At 33.9% G+C, this 16,117-nt stretch overlaps 1 pseudogene; it reads right to left on the reverse strand.

Annotated features, from left to right (window-relative positions):
- Window positions 1–721: 721 nt before the first annotated feature.
- LOC149542878 (beta-fructofuranosidase, insoluble isoenzyme 1-like) overlaps window positions 722–16,117 on the reverse strand; it is a 33,768-nt pseudogene continuing 18,372 nt past the window's right edge.

Below are 16,117 nucleotides of genomic sequence, written 5' to 3' on the forward strand. Positions count from 1 at the left end.
AGTATTTTTATTGTTTATGGGGGGTTTACCTTAGTCAAACCTTAGTTTAGTAATTAACCTTGAATTGAAATAATTGAAATAACATGAATGTAAAGTAAATGTATGAATTCACCTTACAACCATTGGATCTCTTGGATCAAATGCAATGTACTTACTTCACCAATAGATTTGGACCAAGAAGATGAAGATCTTGGAATATCCAAGAAAGGATCTTGAATGGATTGATGAATATCTTGAGGATAAAATCCTTTAATTTCTTAAATGCTTGAATCCTTGATCTTCAATGGTGGAATGCTTGAATGAATGCTTGACGACTTGAAATTTGAACACTTGAATGTTAGAGCTTGTAGATGCAACTGATTATTTTGATTAAGTAAAAATAGGTTTTGATAGGACCCAAAACCTTTTACAAAGTACCAAACAAAAAAGCTAAGAAAGCCCTCAAGAAATTGTGCATCAACACCAAAAAACAAAACAAACTATGACAAGTATCCTTAAAACATCAAACATAAATAAAAGAAAATGACAAGACAATATAAAGATAGCATTAGGACAACTATATGGTCTTCAGCAAATCAATAGCCTGATCTGCAAGGATATGCATGTTCACAACTGAGGCCCTCAACTCATCAATTTCTTTTTCATCCATAATCTCTATCTTCTTTGAATTTTCCCTTGTGCATTTATTGGGGCCTTGATCCTCTTTCATATCCTTAGAACCCTAAATTCTCCCCTGTTCCAGTTTGTCCAACAGATTGTTGATGTTCTTCTCAATAGTCTTCAAGATGGAACAACTTTTCTCTGCAAGTTTCTTTACCACATTCTCAGTACTGTCAACTTTGTTTCCCATCAATTCCATATTTTTCCACATGTCCTTCATCATTTTCTCCATAGCTCCATTCTTTGCTTCTAGAGATGAGACTCTCTTCGTTAAATTCTTGACTTCTTCCGTATTCCTAATAGCATCTGAAAGCATATCCAAATGCTAGCCCAAAGTCTTCTCACCTCTAGTAGTCTTACATCTATTCCTTCATATTTCTAATGTCCCTTCTTAGCACACTAGGGTTTCCAAAGACACCATTTATATACCCCTGATCATCTTGGGAACTGCTCTGATTCTGATTTTCCTCATCCATTCTAGAGTATCTTTTTAAGCATCCACTTCCATGATGCTTGTTTCCTCAAACTTCCCTTGAAGCATGACCTTCTTACCTTTTAGATCCTTCTTTTTTATTAGGGGCTCATCATTAGAGGGAATGTTAATACCTTTGTCATACTTCTTCACATTAGTTCTAGTATTAATCCTACCCATTTTGCCCTTGGTCTTCTTCCCTTTTTCCTCCTCAAAATTTTCATTTGATCCCATCTTTGTCCCATAATCCACCTCATTTATTTTCCTTTTCTTAGATGACAAGCTCCTAGGTGAAAAGTTTTTCCTCTTCTTTTCAACCATCTCATCTTCTTCCTCCTCCTTATCCTCTTCATAAGCTTCATTTGAGTCACTCCCCTCTGTATCATATTCCAATTTTTTTTCTAACTTGGGGTCTGTCCACTTTTTTAGACTTTAGAAGATTCATAATCATCATCATAAAACCCTCATGGTAGGAATGATCCCCTTTAGGGTCATTCTGAAGGGATAAAATGGTATTATCTAGTGATTGCCTAAGGTAGAAAGGGAAATTTATTCTAACCCTATACCTAAAGTGATTTATAAGCATGAAGTGGTGTCCATAAATCTTTTTTAAATGACCATCAAGGATTAAGTATTCAATCACAACAAACATAGTAAATCTCCAAGGTCTAGAAATAGAATGAGGGCTAAAGTAAGAGTTGCCAATTTTGACCAACCTATTCCTTACAAACTCATTGACAACATGATCCACCAACTTCCTATCCCTGTAGAAGTTGATCCCATCCATGTTGAGACCAGTGGCTTCATCTATAATATCCCCTATGACATCCATTCTCTGGTTTCTCATGAAGATGCTACCATTCTTCCATGTCTTGATAAATTGGTAGGTTATGGACGAATTGCTGCCCTTTAATTTCTCCATAATACCCATAAATTTACCCTGTTCTAAAATGTCCCAAATTTTTGGCTTCTACTTCCATTCCTTGAAATTTACAAGATCAACCCTCTTTCTTTTACCACCCATATTCCTCAAACTACAACAACCCCTAACCTTCCCTATAAGGTCAAGCAAAATGGAGATCTTTGAGTCTAAATAACAATGTTCTTTTCTCTTTTACAAAAATACCCACAATCTATGTGGTAATGAGTGAGTTGTCTCATCAAATATAATCATAACCCGCAACTCCCCATTCCAAAACATATCATAATCGTTCCTAATTTTCATTTTCATCATTATTAAGACACTTTTGCCTACTTCCAATTCTGTCATACTCTATTAAAGATAGCCCATTCAGTAGTGATGTTATTACCATAATACCATGTCATCTTTATATTGCTTTTACAAGCCATGCTCACTGCCTAATCAACCACTTTGTTGGTTTCTCTATAATAATGGGTAATAACACATTTTGTAAAGGAATTAATCAAATTAATAGCCTTCCAAATAATATTATGGATGAACCATGAGGGGTTATTAACTTTGTTAAGATAATTAATAATATTTAGGGAATCCCCTTCAAGCCAAATTGTCTCCATATTCATGCTCTTGGCATATAATAATCCATAGAGAGCCAGACCAGCTTTCTCAACATGATTGGTCAACTCTCCAGTTGAATTGCCATAACACCCATACAATCTCAATTTTCATTTCTAATAATAATACCACTCCCCACTATCCCTAGGTTGACCTTTGAGGCCCTATCAAAATTTATATTATACCATCCCTTTGGTTGACAATCCCACCTAGCCAAGCTTCTAAGACTCTTTCACTTTGAGAGTAGTTAATCCCTTCTAGATTCCAATTCTTAATCACTTTGGCTTCCCACTCATCATGAGGCTCTTGACCTTTCTCACTTATCTTGATATTCTCAATCACCATATTTTTTTATCTTATGAGATATCTAATTGGAATTTATTTCCTTACCCTTGAAAACCTTGTCATTCCTTTCCTTCCAAACACCCCAACATAGATACAAAAGAATGAAATTCCATAAATTAATAGTCAAAGCATTACGAGAAGGAGACTTTCAAGCTATGAAAAAATCTTGAATACTAAGAGGAAGAACCCACTCCATATCCAAAAGTCTAAAAATCCTCTCCCATAACCTTCTAGTGTAAGAGTAATGAATAGTTAAGTGATTAACTGAATCTTCCTCTTCCTTGCAAAGATAACATCTGCTAACAAGACACATGCCTTTTTTCATTCAATTGTCAGCAGTAAGGATTTTATCCTACAATAAGATGCAAAAAATATGTTAGCTTTAGGTGTCAAGCCTTTAAACCAGGCTTTAGCCCAGTAGGGCTCATGACAGTCTTCAAAAGTATTACCATATAGAGAGGAGACAAAAAAAAATCCATTAGGATTAAATTTCCATATTAGAGAATCCTCATCATGAACTAAAAAGATAACATTCAACGTTTTGTTAACGTCATTAAGAGCCTCATCCACTCTGGTAAGATCCACCCATTTATCTTCTTCCTAATAATCAGCAACATATGTTCCAAAAATTGTCTTGCATGGCACCATATAACCATTCCATTGCTGGTCATAACTTAGAGCATGATCAAGAATCTGTATGTCATCCTAGAATTGAATATTCTTGCACTTTCCTACTTTCCATCTCATAGCTTTATTGATAGTCTACATATTTTTCTAAGCCTACTTCCAAATTGTTGAACCCCCTTGGTTATCCTCACAACTAATTATATATAAGGAATAGATCGAAGCTTTGGTTCTCCCCATTATATTTGTTATTCCATATGTCTTTCCATTCTCTAGCTTCATTGTATAATCTCCAAGTAAGCTTAGCAAGTAAAAAATCATTCATACTATTTATCTTTCTTAACCCTAGACCTCCTTTTTTGATGGGCATACAAACCCTATCCCATGCAATCTGTGACATTATTTTCTTCTTTTCCATACTAGTCCATAAGAAGTTTCTCTAAATTTTTTCAATGGCTCAAGTATACCTTCTCAATATCTTAAAAACATTCAAAGCATACATGGGCATGCTTTGGATAGTGGATTTTAGAACAATTATCTTACTAGCCTGACTAAGGAGGGATCCTTTCCAACTAGCTAACTTTGAGTGGATTTTGTCAATCATATGAGTCTAGAAAGACTCAGGAGGGTCAAGACAAAGAGATAAACCAAGATATAACCCTAGAAGGCTGCCAACCTCACACCCCATAATTATTTTAATTTTATTTTGTCTATTCACATTAACATTAATGAAATAGATATAGATTTTGTTCTAATTAATAATTTGTCCTATAGCTTGCCTATAATGCTCAAGAGCCTTTTTAATATTCCTAGAATTTTTGACTGAAGCTTATCCCATCACAATCGAGTCATCCACAAATTGCTGGTGAGAGCATGTTAAATACTTTGAAGAAGGTCTTAACTCCACAAAATCTCTCTTTTGAACCAATTTCTCCATAAACCTACCCAAACACTTAGCCATAAGGATGAATTAAATAGGAGATAATGGATCCCCTTGTCTTAAACCATGAGAAGCTTGGAAAAAAGGAGTCAGAGATCCATTAACCAGAATAGAAAAAGTGGTAGAGGAGACCAATGTTAGATTAATTATTTTGTTTCACTTATTAATTAGATCATCTTGATTTAATTAATTAAGTGGTTTATTACTCTAGTTCTTAAGCTTTCTTTTAGGTGCATATAATTAATATTTTATATTAATTATAATGTGCAAACCTAGTTAAGGTTTCATGATTCCTTTTATAAGGATTCACCTCTTTGTATTTTTTAATTCACTTATTGGATCATAATAGAGATTGCTCTTTGCATGTCCATAAGATGTCTTTGGCTTTTTGGCCTCCATAATTTTTTCTTGCTTCTGTTCTTTGCTTCATCCATGTGATAGGGTTATGCATGCAGGTGTTCTTGGGAGATTAGTTTTTCACCTAATCTAACAACAAACATATGAACCAAATCCAAAAATCTTTTACTAAACCCAAAAGCTTCTAGTCCATACTTAAAAAAATCCCAATCCACCCTATCATAGTCCTTAGATAAATCCAACTTTAATAATAACCCTTATTTCTTTTATTTGGTGAGGGAGTGAATATTTTCATGAACTGAGATAATAGAATCCAAAACCTACTTACCTGGAATGAACCCATTCTATTGTCTTCAGACCAGGTTAGGTAATAAAGCTAAGATCCTAATAATAAGAACTTTAGAGATGACCTTATAAAAAGAATTGCAAAGACTAATGGGTCTAAATTGGTCCATACTATCTGCTACTGAATTTTTGGGTATCAGGGCCAAAAATGTACCATTCGACTCTTTAAGAAGTTTTCTAGAACCAAACAAATCTTTAACTCCATTAATAACATCCCTTTGAATGATATGCCTATAAGTTTGAAGAAAAAAGGAAGGGGAATCCATCTAGGCTAGGAGCCTTGTCTCCATCAAAGGAAAAAACAACCTTAGTTATTTCATCATTGGAAGGGATGATAGTGAGATTTTTGTTCAGATCTTTAGATATGCTTTTTGGAATACACCTCAAAAACTCAATCTATTTTTCCTTATCCAGATTGTGTTCTCTCTCTAGAAAGCCACTAAAAAATCTCATAGCTTCCCTTTTGGTAGCCTCGTCCTCATCAGTGATAACATCATTAAGTTTTAATCTAGAAATTTTGTTAGCCATTCTATGCTTCAAACTAGTTATATAAAAAAATCAGTATTCCTATCCCCTTCTTTAATAAAATCTTTCCTAGATCACTACCTCTAGTAAATCCCTTCCTTCATAATAATATCATGCAACTCAATCAATTTCAAATCCTCTTCCTCCCTAGAAACTTTCTCATAACCCTTAGATTGAATTCTATCCTAGATCTCTTTTAATTCCTCAAGAATCCTACTTTTGTTGTAAAAATTATTCCTTGTTCCATCTTTTGATGTTATCTTTTATATTTCTCATATTTTTAGAAACTCTGAACATTTTTGTTCCCTCAACATGAACCTTGCACCAATATTTTATGAGGTTTTCCAACCCAAGATGTAAGGTCCACATTTTTTCAAAGTGGAAAGAATAGTTCTTTTTAATGGAAACAGGGTCACCCAGAAGAAAAATGGGGTAATGATCAGAACTTGCTCTAACATCAATTGTTAGGGAATATTTATAACTTTGAAACCAATCATTACTAATAAGGGCTCTATCAAGTATAACTTGTATGATATCCTTACCCGACCTTGTATTCATCCAAGTATAGTCAACACCTTGTAAATCCATGTCATGCAGAAAATGACTATCAATAAATTCCATCAAATCCATTCTGTTGTCCAAGTTGGTCTGACTTCCTCCCATATTCTCATCTCTTTCAAGGTTGTATTGAAATCCTCCAAAATGACCCAGTCCTCATCTGAAAAGTTCTTTCTATGATTAGAGATTTTCATCCAAAGAGCTTTCCTACCCCATTTGGAATTAGGTGCATAAACATTAGTTTGCACCCATTAAGTGCCATCCTTAGCATTTAAAAATCTAATATTAATCATATTCCTATTTAGAGATATAAGTTCCCCATGAATATTTTTATCATTCCATAAACTACCATACCCTAGAGGCCCCATCATCATCACCCCCTAAGATCTTACCACTTTTGAAAAAAAAAAAACTTTCTACTTTATCCTTTAGCATCTTAGTTTCCTAAAGAAATACTATATTTGGTTTATTATCTCCAATCATGTTCCTAACCATGTGTTTCTTATGAGGATTATTTAATCCTCTAATATTCCATGAGATAATCTTCATTTCTTATGGAATGATTTTGACTCTAAGATAGTCCTTTGACTACCATCCACTATACTTCTGTTGGTCTCCAAAATTCTTTTCCCTGATTTGAAGGCCTCCCTATTGGGAGAGGGGTTTGACCAACATCCCCTATTTTTTTACTCTTCCCTACTGGGGTAAAGGAATGAGTAACATCGCTTGCTTCATTACTCCTTAGATCCCCTATTTTGTTACTCTTTCCTACTGGGGTAAGGGAATGACTAGCATCCCTTGACTCGTTACTCCTTGTTTTTATGTGAAGCAAATGATTTTCTTTGTTTATTTTAAAGTTGATCTCCCCTTTTTTCTTAGATCTAAATTTATTCTTATGCTCCACATCTATCCAATTTTCTCCAATTACTTTTTCCTTTCCCAACAAAGCTCTATTAATATCCTCTATATCCCCCCACTTGGGTGAACTGTCCTCTATTAGTCCTTTCTTATTTGGTAAAATCCTATTGTCCTTAGTGTTCAACCAAGAGCATTTAGATAAACTTGGTCCTAGAATAATGAATTTGTGTGCCTCTTGTTAATCTAAATCCTTTCTATAAAAAATATTCTTGCTACTATCACCCGATATTTCTTTTTCAATTAGCTTTTTAGCCTCTATCACTTCCATCCTTCTACTCTGACCTTCATCATCAGAGTTATCCTTAATCTCTAAATGTTTAATGGGAATTGTTGAGTCTTTTTCCAGGTTCCCATTGTCATTAACTTTCCTCATCTGAATAGGCTTCACCTAAGCACAATTATTATCCTCTTTTACCCCCTTCTCAACTTGGTTTTGTTCCACCAGCTCAACATCCTTGATGCCTTTTCAAATCCATTATTTTTAAAATTTCTTTGGTATGCTGACCTTAATAGGGCATTTCTTCACCCAGCGGCCCAATTTTTTTTACAATGGAAATAGGCAAAAGGGATGGATTCATATTCAATATTTTCTTGCCAGACTCCCAATTTAGATTGGGGCATGATGAAATATGGCATATCAACCCCTTGAATGACCCCTATATAGATTCTAGCATAAGTTAATCTACTTCTTGAAATTTTCACTAGGTCCATATATAAGAGTTCTCAAAAGGTATTAGCTATTCCTTGGAAAACATCTTCTACCCAGAACTCAAGAGGCATTCTTGGAAGTATGACCCAAACATGGGATTGCATTTTTTGATTCATTCTAAGAGTTTAGGTTAGGAGAACATTTATGTAAAATCATTGTATGCTTACCCACAACCCATAGTCCACTATACAAGATGTCTCTTAAATCTTTATCACAAGAAAAGAAAAAGGATAGGTAGCCTTTTGACATTGCAATAATATCAACCTGTCCCTTCAAAGCCCATTTCCATTTAACAAAGACTCTAACTATCTCAATATTTGGTTTGGCTCCCTAGAACCTCCCCACAAGGATATGATCCATTCTAGAAATGTTCATATCTATGATTTGATCTAGGATTTCCAAGATAAATGAGCCTTGCTTGTAATATAAATATTCTTGATAGGGGGAAAGAAAGACTTACCAGCCAGCTTGATGCCAAACAAACTTGACCATTTTTTGGTAGGAATCTTGACAACAACTATAGACCTGGGTCCCCCCCCCCCCCCCCCAAAGTGTCCCACCTCTATCGGGTTCCTTCCTAATCTATCCTGCATCCATAGTATTCTCCCCTTGACCTCCCTTTCTTGATGGGCCTACACTAGTCTTGATCCCTTTTGAATTTTGAATTCCATCATTCTCACTCACTCCTCTAGAATTGTTTGCTCTAGCTCCCATCTAATATTTGTCTCCTAAATGCAATTGATTGTTATGATTTTAGATTCTTGGATATTAAAAATAGAAAAAAATGGAAGGGTTTATATAGAGCTTAGAATTAACTAACTCCTATAGGCTGACAAACCTAGAAGTAACACCCAAACATTGTGGAACATATGATCCCAAAAGGGGAGGCAAAATAGGACCTCACTACGGGTGCATTTCTCCCTTGATTGGCCCATCAAGGAGAGACTATGCCCTTGATGGGTCAAGGGTGCACCAAATACCTAATGATCAGGTGCACAAACCCTTGAGCCTATCTTGGGGCTCCAAAATAGGTCTTAAGATCTGGAAGTCTAGATTATGAGGAAATCTCATTTTATTGTGAGGAGTAGATTACAAGTAGAAATATGGATGGAAAGGGAGAACCTAGGGGAAATAGGTCCTACCTCAAGCTTAACACCATGAAAAGAGGATCTATTAGGTTTCACCCCAATTCTACCTAGGAGAAAGGATAAAGAGATGAAAGAGAGGAGGCGATTGTTGATCTTGCATTAAATAGGTCATAAACCTTCATTAAATTAGGGTGCTTCCAATTTAAGATGGTATATTTAGCCCTTATTTTAGTGGGAGTATGGAATCAATCCAAACTCTTGGTAAATTAGAGGACAAGGCATAAGATTCTCTTATTAAAGTCTACTAGAGAAAGAATTAAGTTCCCAAGGGATTTGAAAACTTTGATAACTCCCAAATCATAATGAGAGAGAGACAGTTGACTAAAAAAGAAAGAGTGAGTATCTTGTCCAATAGAGTGCCCACCCAACTGTGATCACCAAAAGAGTTTCTACAAAGGATGAAATTGAAATAGTGTAACAAGGTGGTAACCTAGTCAACCCATCAGAAGACCCACTCATAGATCAATGTTCTATGTATCACCAAGGTAAGGTTTAACAAGGATGTGTTAACCATGTATAGGAATTATAAAATTGTTATGCATTACCCATGTATAGGACTTAGCAAATTGTTATGCATTACCCATAGATGAGATTTAGCATATGTGCATGTAAAGGAAAGAGAGACCCAATTCCAAGGATGCTCACTTTCTAGATTGAATGTGTGCATGAAGAATCCATTCTTTAGGATTGTGAATAATCTATAAAGGGATTCACAAAAAATGTGTATTGAAAGAGAAGGATGAAATAGTAATACATAGTTTTGAAGCTTAGGAAGCATACTAACAAATCATGTCCAAAGTACCCCTAACTAGACTCAAAATCCATATTCGCTACCCCATGAGTGGAATGTATAAATGAGTAGAGCATATGTCCCCATGTTAAAGTCATTGATGATACTTTAATAAGAGAAATGACTTTAATAGAGCATATGTATGATCATCAAAGGATGTTTCCACTATGAGATTCCCCCAGAAGAAGAAAAATCAAGGGAAATGAAAACATAAAATGCAAGAGCACAAAGGGATCTACTAACTTTGGGGTCAATATGATCATATGATAATATGTAAGTAATATATCAAGTATGACATGTCATCATCCCCAAAAGGATGTAGAAGCACAACACAATGGAAGAAAGATGCATAATATTTACAAAGAAGAGTCTTTTTGGATAACCACCATGGAGACAAAAAAAATTGGTGTTACCATGTTGCAAATCTAAGTAGACAACATAAGGACACAAGTATGAACAATAGTATAGGTACAACATAACATAGAATGATAGATCAAAGAAATAAGATACAAATAGAAGAATGTTACAATGTAGTGATTTATTTATCACTTTGCGCCAACATAACAACAAGGCCATTTAAAGAAATATAAACATACATTTAGCAAACAAGATACAAAGGAAACACATCACAACAAGAAAACACACAAAAAACTACTATGCTAGAGCACTCACTTCAAGTATGTTGTTGTCCTCCCCTATCTCAATTAGTAGTAGTAAGAGAAGGTGGATGACTTGTAAGAGGAGTTATGCCCAACATAGTAGGAGCAATATATAACTCCAAATAAGCACTCTTGGGAGAGTCACTATGCTCACATGTAGATGTAAGCATAAGCTATGTAGAAATAATGTAAGGTGAATCAACATCAATATCAATAAGCTCATGCTCATCATCATATAAAGTATCCTCTTCATCTAATTTTATAGAAATAGAATCCAAAATAGGAATATGCATATCATTAACTTCTTCAGCAGACATGGGCTAGTGAGAAGCATTAATACGAGCTTTAACACGAGCTTGATAGTTCTTTCAACTTTTTGAGCATGTTGGTTACACTTAGTTTTATAATAAAAATTGTTGAGAAGATGAATGCAGATTAACAACCATTGGTTCCTCTCCTTTTGATGAATCAAGAGGAGGAACAATAGAAGGCCAAGATGTAGAAGGAGGAACCGCACTAGGTGAAACCATACTAGGAGAAGGGTCCATGCTAGTGAAGGGAACCGCACTAGGAGGATTAGGAGATATAAGGGGTGGTTGACCATTAGAAATAAAAGAATCAAAAGAAATAGGTGTTGAAGTCATGGGGAGAAGACCATGAAGCATACTTAACTCATCAATATTTTTACATTAATATGCTTGAAACACATGGAGCACATAGTTCAAATGAGTAGGAGGAGGAGTAGGAAGAGAAGGCCAAAAGAAATCAAGAGTAGCATAATTTTGAGGTCTAGAAGGATGATAAAGACTATGATTGATATTCTTAATCTCACCATCGCAAGGACATTTAATGCATTGATGAATAGGAGAAGCAATAGCTTGCATGGAAGCCAACCAAGGTAAACCAAGATTCTCTTGGAACTAATTGAAATTAGGAATGACAATAAAGGTACTATTCACTACTTCAACACATAGCTCAACACATAAGATATGGAACCTTGTAGAGGATACAAGAAACCATTATAAGTTTGAATCCAAGTATCAGTTGAGTCATAGAAGTCATATTCTTTTCCTTTATTATAAAGATGTTCTTTAGTGATGATAATAACCATATAAGTAGGATCAAAAAGACACCCATAAGAAGGATATTTAGCAATCTGAGTAGAAATATAGAGAGTATTATCTAGAGCCTTAATCTTATCAACATTGGTGAATGAGATAGCAAGGGCTCTAGTACACTTATGATTTAGTTTAGATTAGGCATTAGCTATAGAGAGAAGGTATTCCTTAGGTAGAGGTAAAGGTTGAACTGCATGTTTCATAGCATTAATAGTATTATCATTCTCTTGTCATAAGAAATTATAAGCAACACTCACTTCAAGAGGAGTTGAAGAAGAAGGATTTTGAACAATAGTATTAGTAGTGTGCTAAGGAAAAATATTAGTGTATATTTGAAGATTATGATTAGGATATGCCACAAATTTGTTCTCATTATCTTGACCCTCAATAAATAAGCCATTAACATCAATCAAATCATGAACAAAGAATAAAAGGCCTTAGTATATGTTAGAAATGTTTAGAATAGCTAAGAGGGAGGAGGTGGGGTGAACTAGTTACTCAAGGCCAATAAGTACCATTTGAACAATTAAACATAAAGTACTCATTGTTCTACTTATCTTATTGTTGCTTGGTCTCTACTGTACTGATAAAATTACTATCTCAAATATAACATACTTTGCTGAATATAAAATGTAAAACATATAAAACATTCAACACAAGTTTGACACTATGATTTTATGTAGAAACCCAATTTAGGAAAAAATACTAGCAACATGTCACTAATTTTTCACTCTTTCAAAGTGAGCTTTATTAGGAGCCAACCCTATTAAAGGTTTATTATGCACATTGTTAAATGTGACCTAGTAAGAGGATTTAATCACCCTGTTAGGAGTGGCCTTGTAAGAGGACTTTGATCATTTCATTTAGAATGTCACCTTGTTAAAGGATTTATATAGTTTATTAAGTCCTTCAAATTACTATTAGGTCAACCTCTATTAAAAGAATTTCAATACAAATTGTTTAAAATATTTAGAAATAAGACAATAGGGTTTTGATATGTATGATTAGAACTCACTTTGCAAGTTTAGATCACTATTCAATTCATGTGCTGATTCACTAATAAGATCTCCACTATCATCTCTATTCTTGATTTACTTAGAAACCCTTCAAGTAATCTATCTTCTCCTTCCTAAAAAACTTAAGCCATATGCTCAGATTTCACTTATCAATATCAATAGCATATGTGCAAGTAATATCCTTTAGCTTCACATTCACACTTGTGCATCTCTAATCAACCTTCTTCTATATGCACTTCACACTTACACTCATACTCTACTCTTGAGCTTGGATTTGTACCTCTTTAAATAGGTAATTATTTCTTTGCCATTTTCCATGATCACCATAGAATTTAGGGTTTATGATAAGGCTTAGCACGATTCATTATATATCTATCCACCTTCTTGATCATCCTCTAGAAACTTCTCTAGAATCCATCTATTAGGTCTTGACCTAATCCTTGCCTTGAATTTAATAATCCAACTCCTCAATCTTATCTTCAACATGGTTTACATCTCCTAGGAAATCAACTAACTCAGCTAGGAATTACAATTTCCTTGAATTCAATATCAACATTGTTACTCAGCAATCACTAAGTTCTGATATTCAATCACTTATGCACTTGGTTATTGTAAAACTTCTAGCTCGACATCAACTATCTTGTTCAATCGATATTGATGCTTGGTCAACACTAGATTTTCTTAGTATATACTATGGCTTAGTTGACACTAGCATGACTCAACATTCCTTAACCTTTTACTCTATTGCTCAACTCAACTTAACTTTCTTGATATAAACAATCACTATGTCTTATCAAATTCTAACTAATCAAATGTCCATTGTAGCTTCTTTTTCATAACTCAACCTTTCCTCTAGGTGCTATTGTTATGAGAAATTTCTCAAATCCTCTTCATCAATCAAATAGATATGACATTTAGATTAGGTAGAAATATGTCTTATCAAATAGATTTTACATCAATGAGAAAACAACAATTGTCCCAATTGTAAGATTCCAATAATATCATGTCTAGAATCACGATGAAATTGAGAAAAAACTTGAGGAGTAAAGTGCAATCTTGATGTAGAAGAAGGAAAAAAAAAGGCTTAATAGGAGGAAGTGTAATCATATTAGCACTAACCAACCAAGTCATAATAGAATGTGAAGATTCATAGAGAGGAGTAAACTTACAGCCCATCTAACAAATAGTGCAAGAATTAGTAGCACTCTGAGATAAAAAAGCTACTCGATCATCTATTATATTCATGATTTTTTTTATCTTGACATTATTTTTAGGTTTGTGGAATTCATTAGGAATAGGTGTGACATCACTCTTATTAATAGGTATAGGAGCCATTGGAGTGGTGCTCTCAAACTGACTAACTTGTAATTGATATTGATGAAGTGTTGCACAAATTTGTGAAAAAGATGTAAACTCAGTAAGCATAATCTTATCTCTAATGTATTTTTGTAAATTCAAAATAAATATATGTTGAATATCAATATCAAGCACATGATTTGTTCGAAACATACTGTGGCTTAGTTGACACTAGCATCACTTGGCATTCCTTAACCTTTTTCTCAATTTCTTAGCTTAGCTTAACTTTCTTACTATAAACAATCACTGTCTTATCAAAGTCTAACCAATCAAATGTCCATTGTAGCTTCCTTTTCATAACTCAACCTTTACTCTAGGTGCTATTGTTATGAGAAATTTCTCAAATCCTCTTCATCAATCAAATAGATATGCCATTTAGATTAGGTAGCAATGTGTCTTATAAAATAGATTTGACATCAGTAATAATTTTTTTTTTTTTTCCAATTGTAAGTTTCAAACAATCTCCCTCTTTGGCATTGATGACAACATCTCAATATTGGCAATAGCTCAATATCTTAATATATCTAACTTGGTTACCATACAATCCAAAAGATTTCATTCTAATCCTATTTACTAATTTTCTCCCTCTAAAATAATAGATCTCCCTCTGGGATACATCTTTTTCTCTAACTATTATATATCTCTCCTTCTTTGTATATTCTCCCTCTTCGGTTTTTCTCTCCCTCTTTATATATTTCTCCATATATTCTCCCTCTTTGATGATAATTCCAAAGAGACTTAGTTTTTAGAGCTTTAAATACAAATAAATTTTGTAGATTTTACATGTTTGGTTGATTTTGTCATCTATCCATGACTAATTTGTTATGTTCTACTTAACTATCTACCTTAAGCATTTCCGAAAGTAGAGTTGTGCTATATCAATATGTAAGATATTTAGATTAACACATTTGACCCAATGCACCTTGTCTCCTTAAGTAGCTTTGTTTAGGGGAATTAACCCTAATTTACCTCTAAGATATTCATGAGCATCTTTAGGTAAGACTTTAGTGAATATGTTAGCAATTTTTTCTTTGGTGTGCACATATTCTAACTTCACTTCTTTGTCTTGAACTAGTTCCCTCAAGTAGTGATACTTGATAGCAATGTGATTTGCCTTAGTGTGCATCATTGGATTCTTTGAAATATTAATAGCACTTGTGTTATCACAATAGATAACTACTGGATCTGTAATATCTTCTTTCATACATTTTTGTAATTTCTTTATTCACATAATGTTTGAACAATTCACTATAGCTACCATATACTCGGCTTTAATTTTTGATTAGGAAATACAATTATGTTTCTTTCTTGTCCATGACACCAATCTATTTCCTAGAAAGAATGCACCTCCACTAGTGCTTTTTCTGTCATCAATATTTCTTGCCCAATTTGAGTTAGTGAATACCTTTAGTTCAAATCTACCACTTCTCACATAATACAATCCATAGTCTTTTGTACCTTTCAAATATCTCATTATCCTTTTCCCAACCATTATGTGAATCTCCTTAAAATTTTTTGAAAATCTAGCAACTATCCCAACTGCTAATGCAATATTAGGTTTGTTGTGAATAACATAGTGCAATTTTCCAATCATAGATCTATATAATGTTTGGTTCACATTAGCATATTCATTATTATTAGATAGCTTATGTCCTATAGACATAGGTGTGCTCACTAGTCTTAAATCTTCCAATTCGAAAGTCTTTATCTCCTTGATGTATTTGGATTGAGTAACAAAATACCAAACTTTAGTCAATATACTTGTAATCCAACAAAGAATTTGATTTCACCAAACATAGACATTTTAAATTCCTTCTTCATTTCATCAGCAAATGATTTGCATAATCCTTGTCTTCCTCCAAATATAATGTCATCAACAAATATTTTAGATAGCAGTACTTCATTGCTCTTATCATTCTTTGAATATAGATTACTGTTATCATTTGTCCTTTCAATACCAATCTTCATCAAATAATTATGTAGTCTTTCATACCATGATCTTGGGGCTTGTTTCAATCCATAATGGGATTTTTTTAGTTTACA

The sequence above is a fragment of the Cupressus sempervirens genome, chromosome 8 (genome assembly GCF_028749045.1).
Source record: "Cupressus sempervirens isolate cs-2001-9-10 chromosome 8, ASM2874904v1, whole genome shotgun sequence".
Classification (NCBI taxonomy): domain Eukaryota; kingdom Viridiplantae; phylum Streptophyta; class Pinopsida; order Cupressales; family Cupressaceae; genus Cupressus; species Cupressus sempervirens.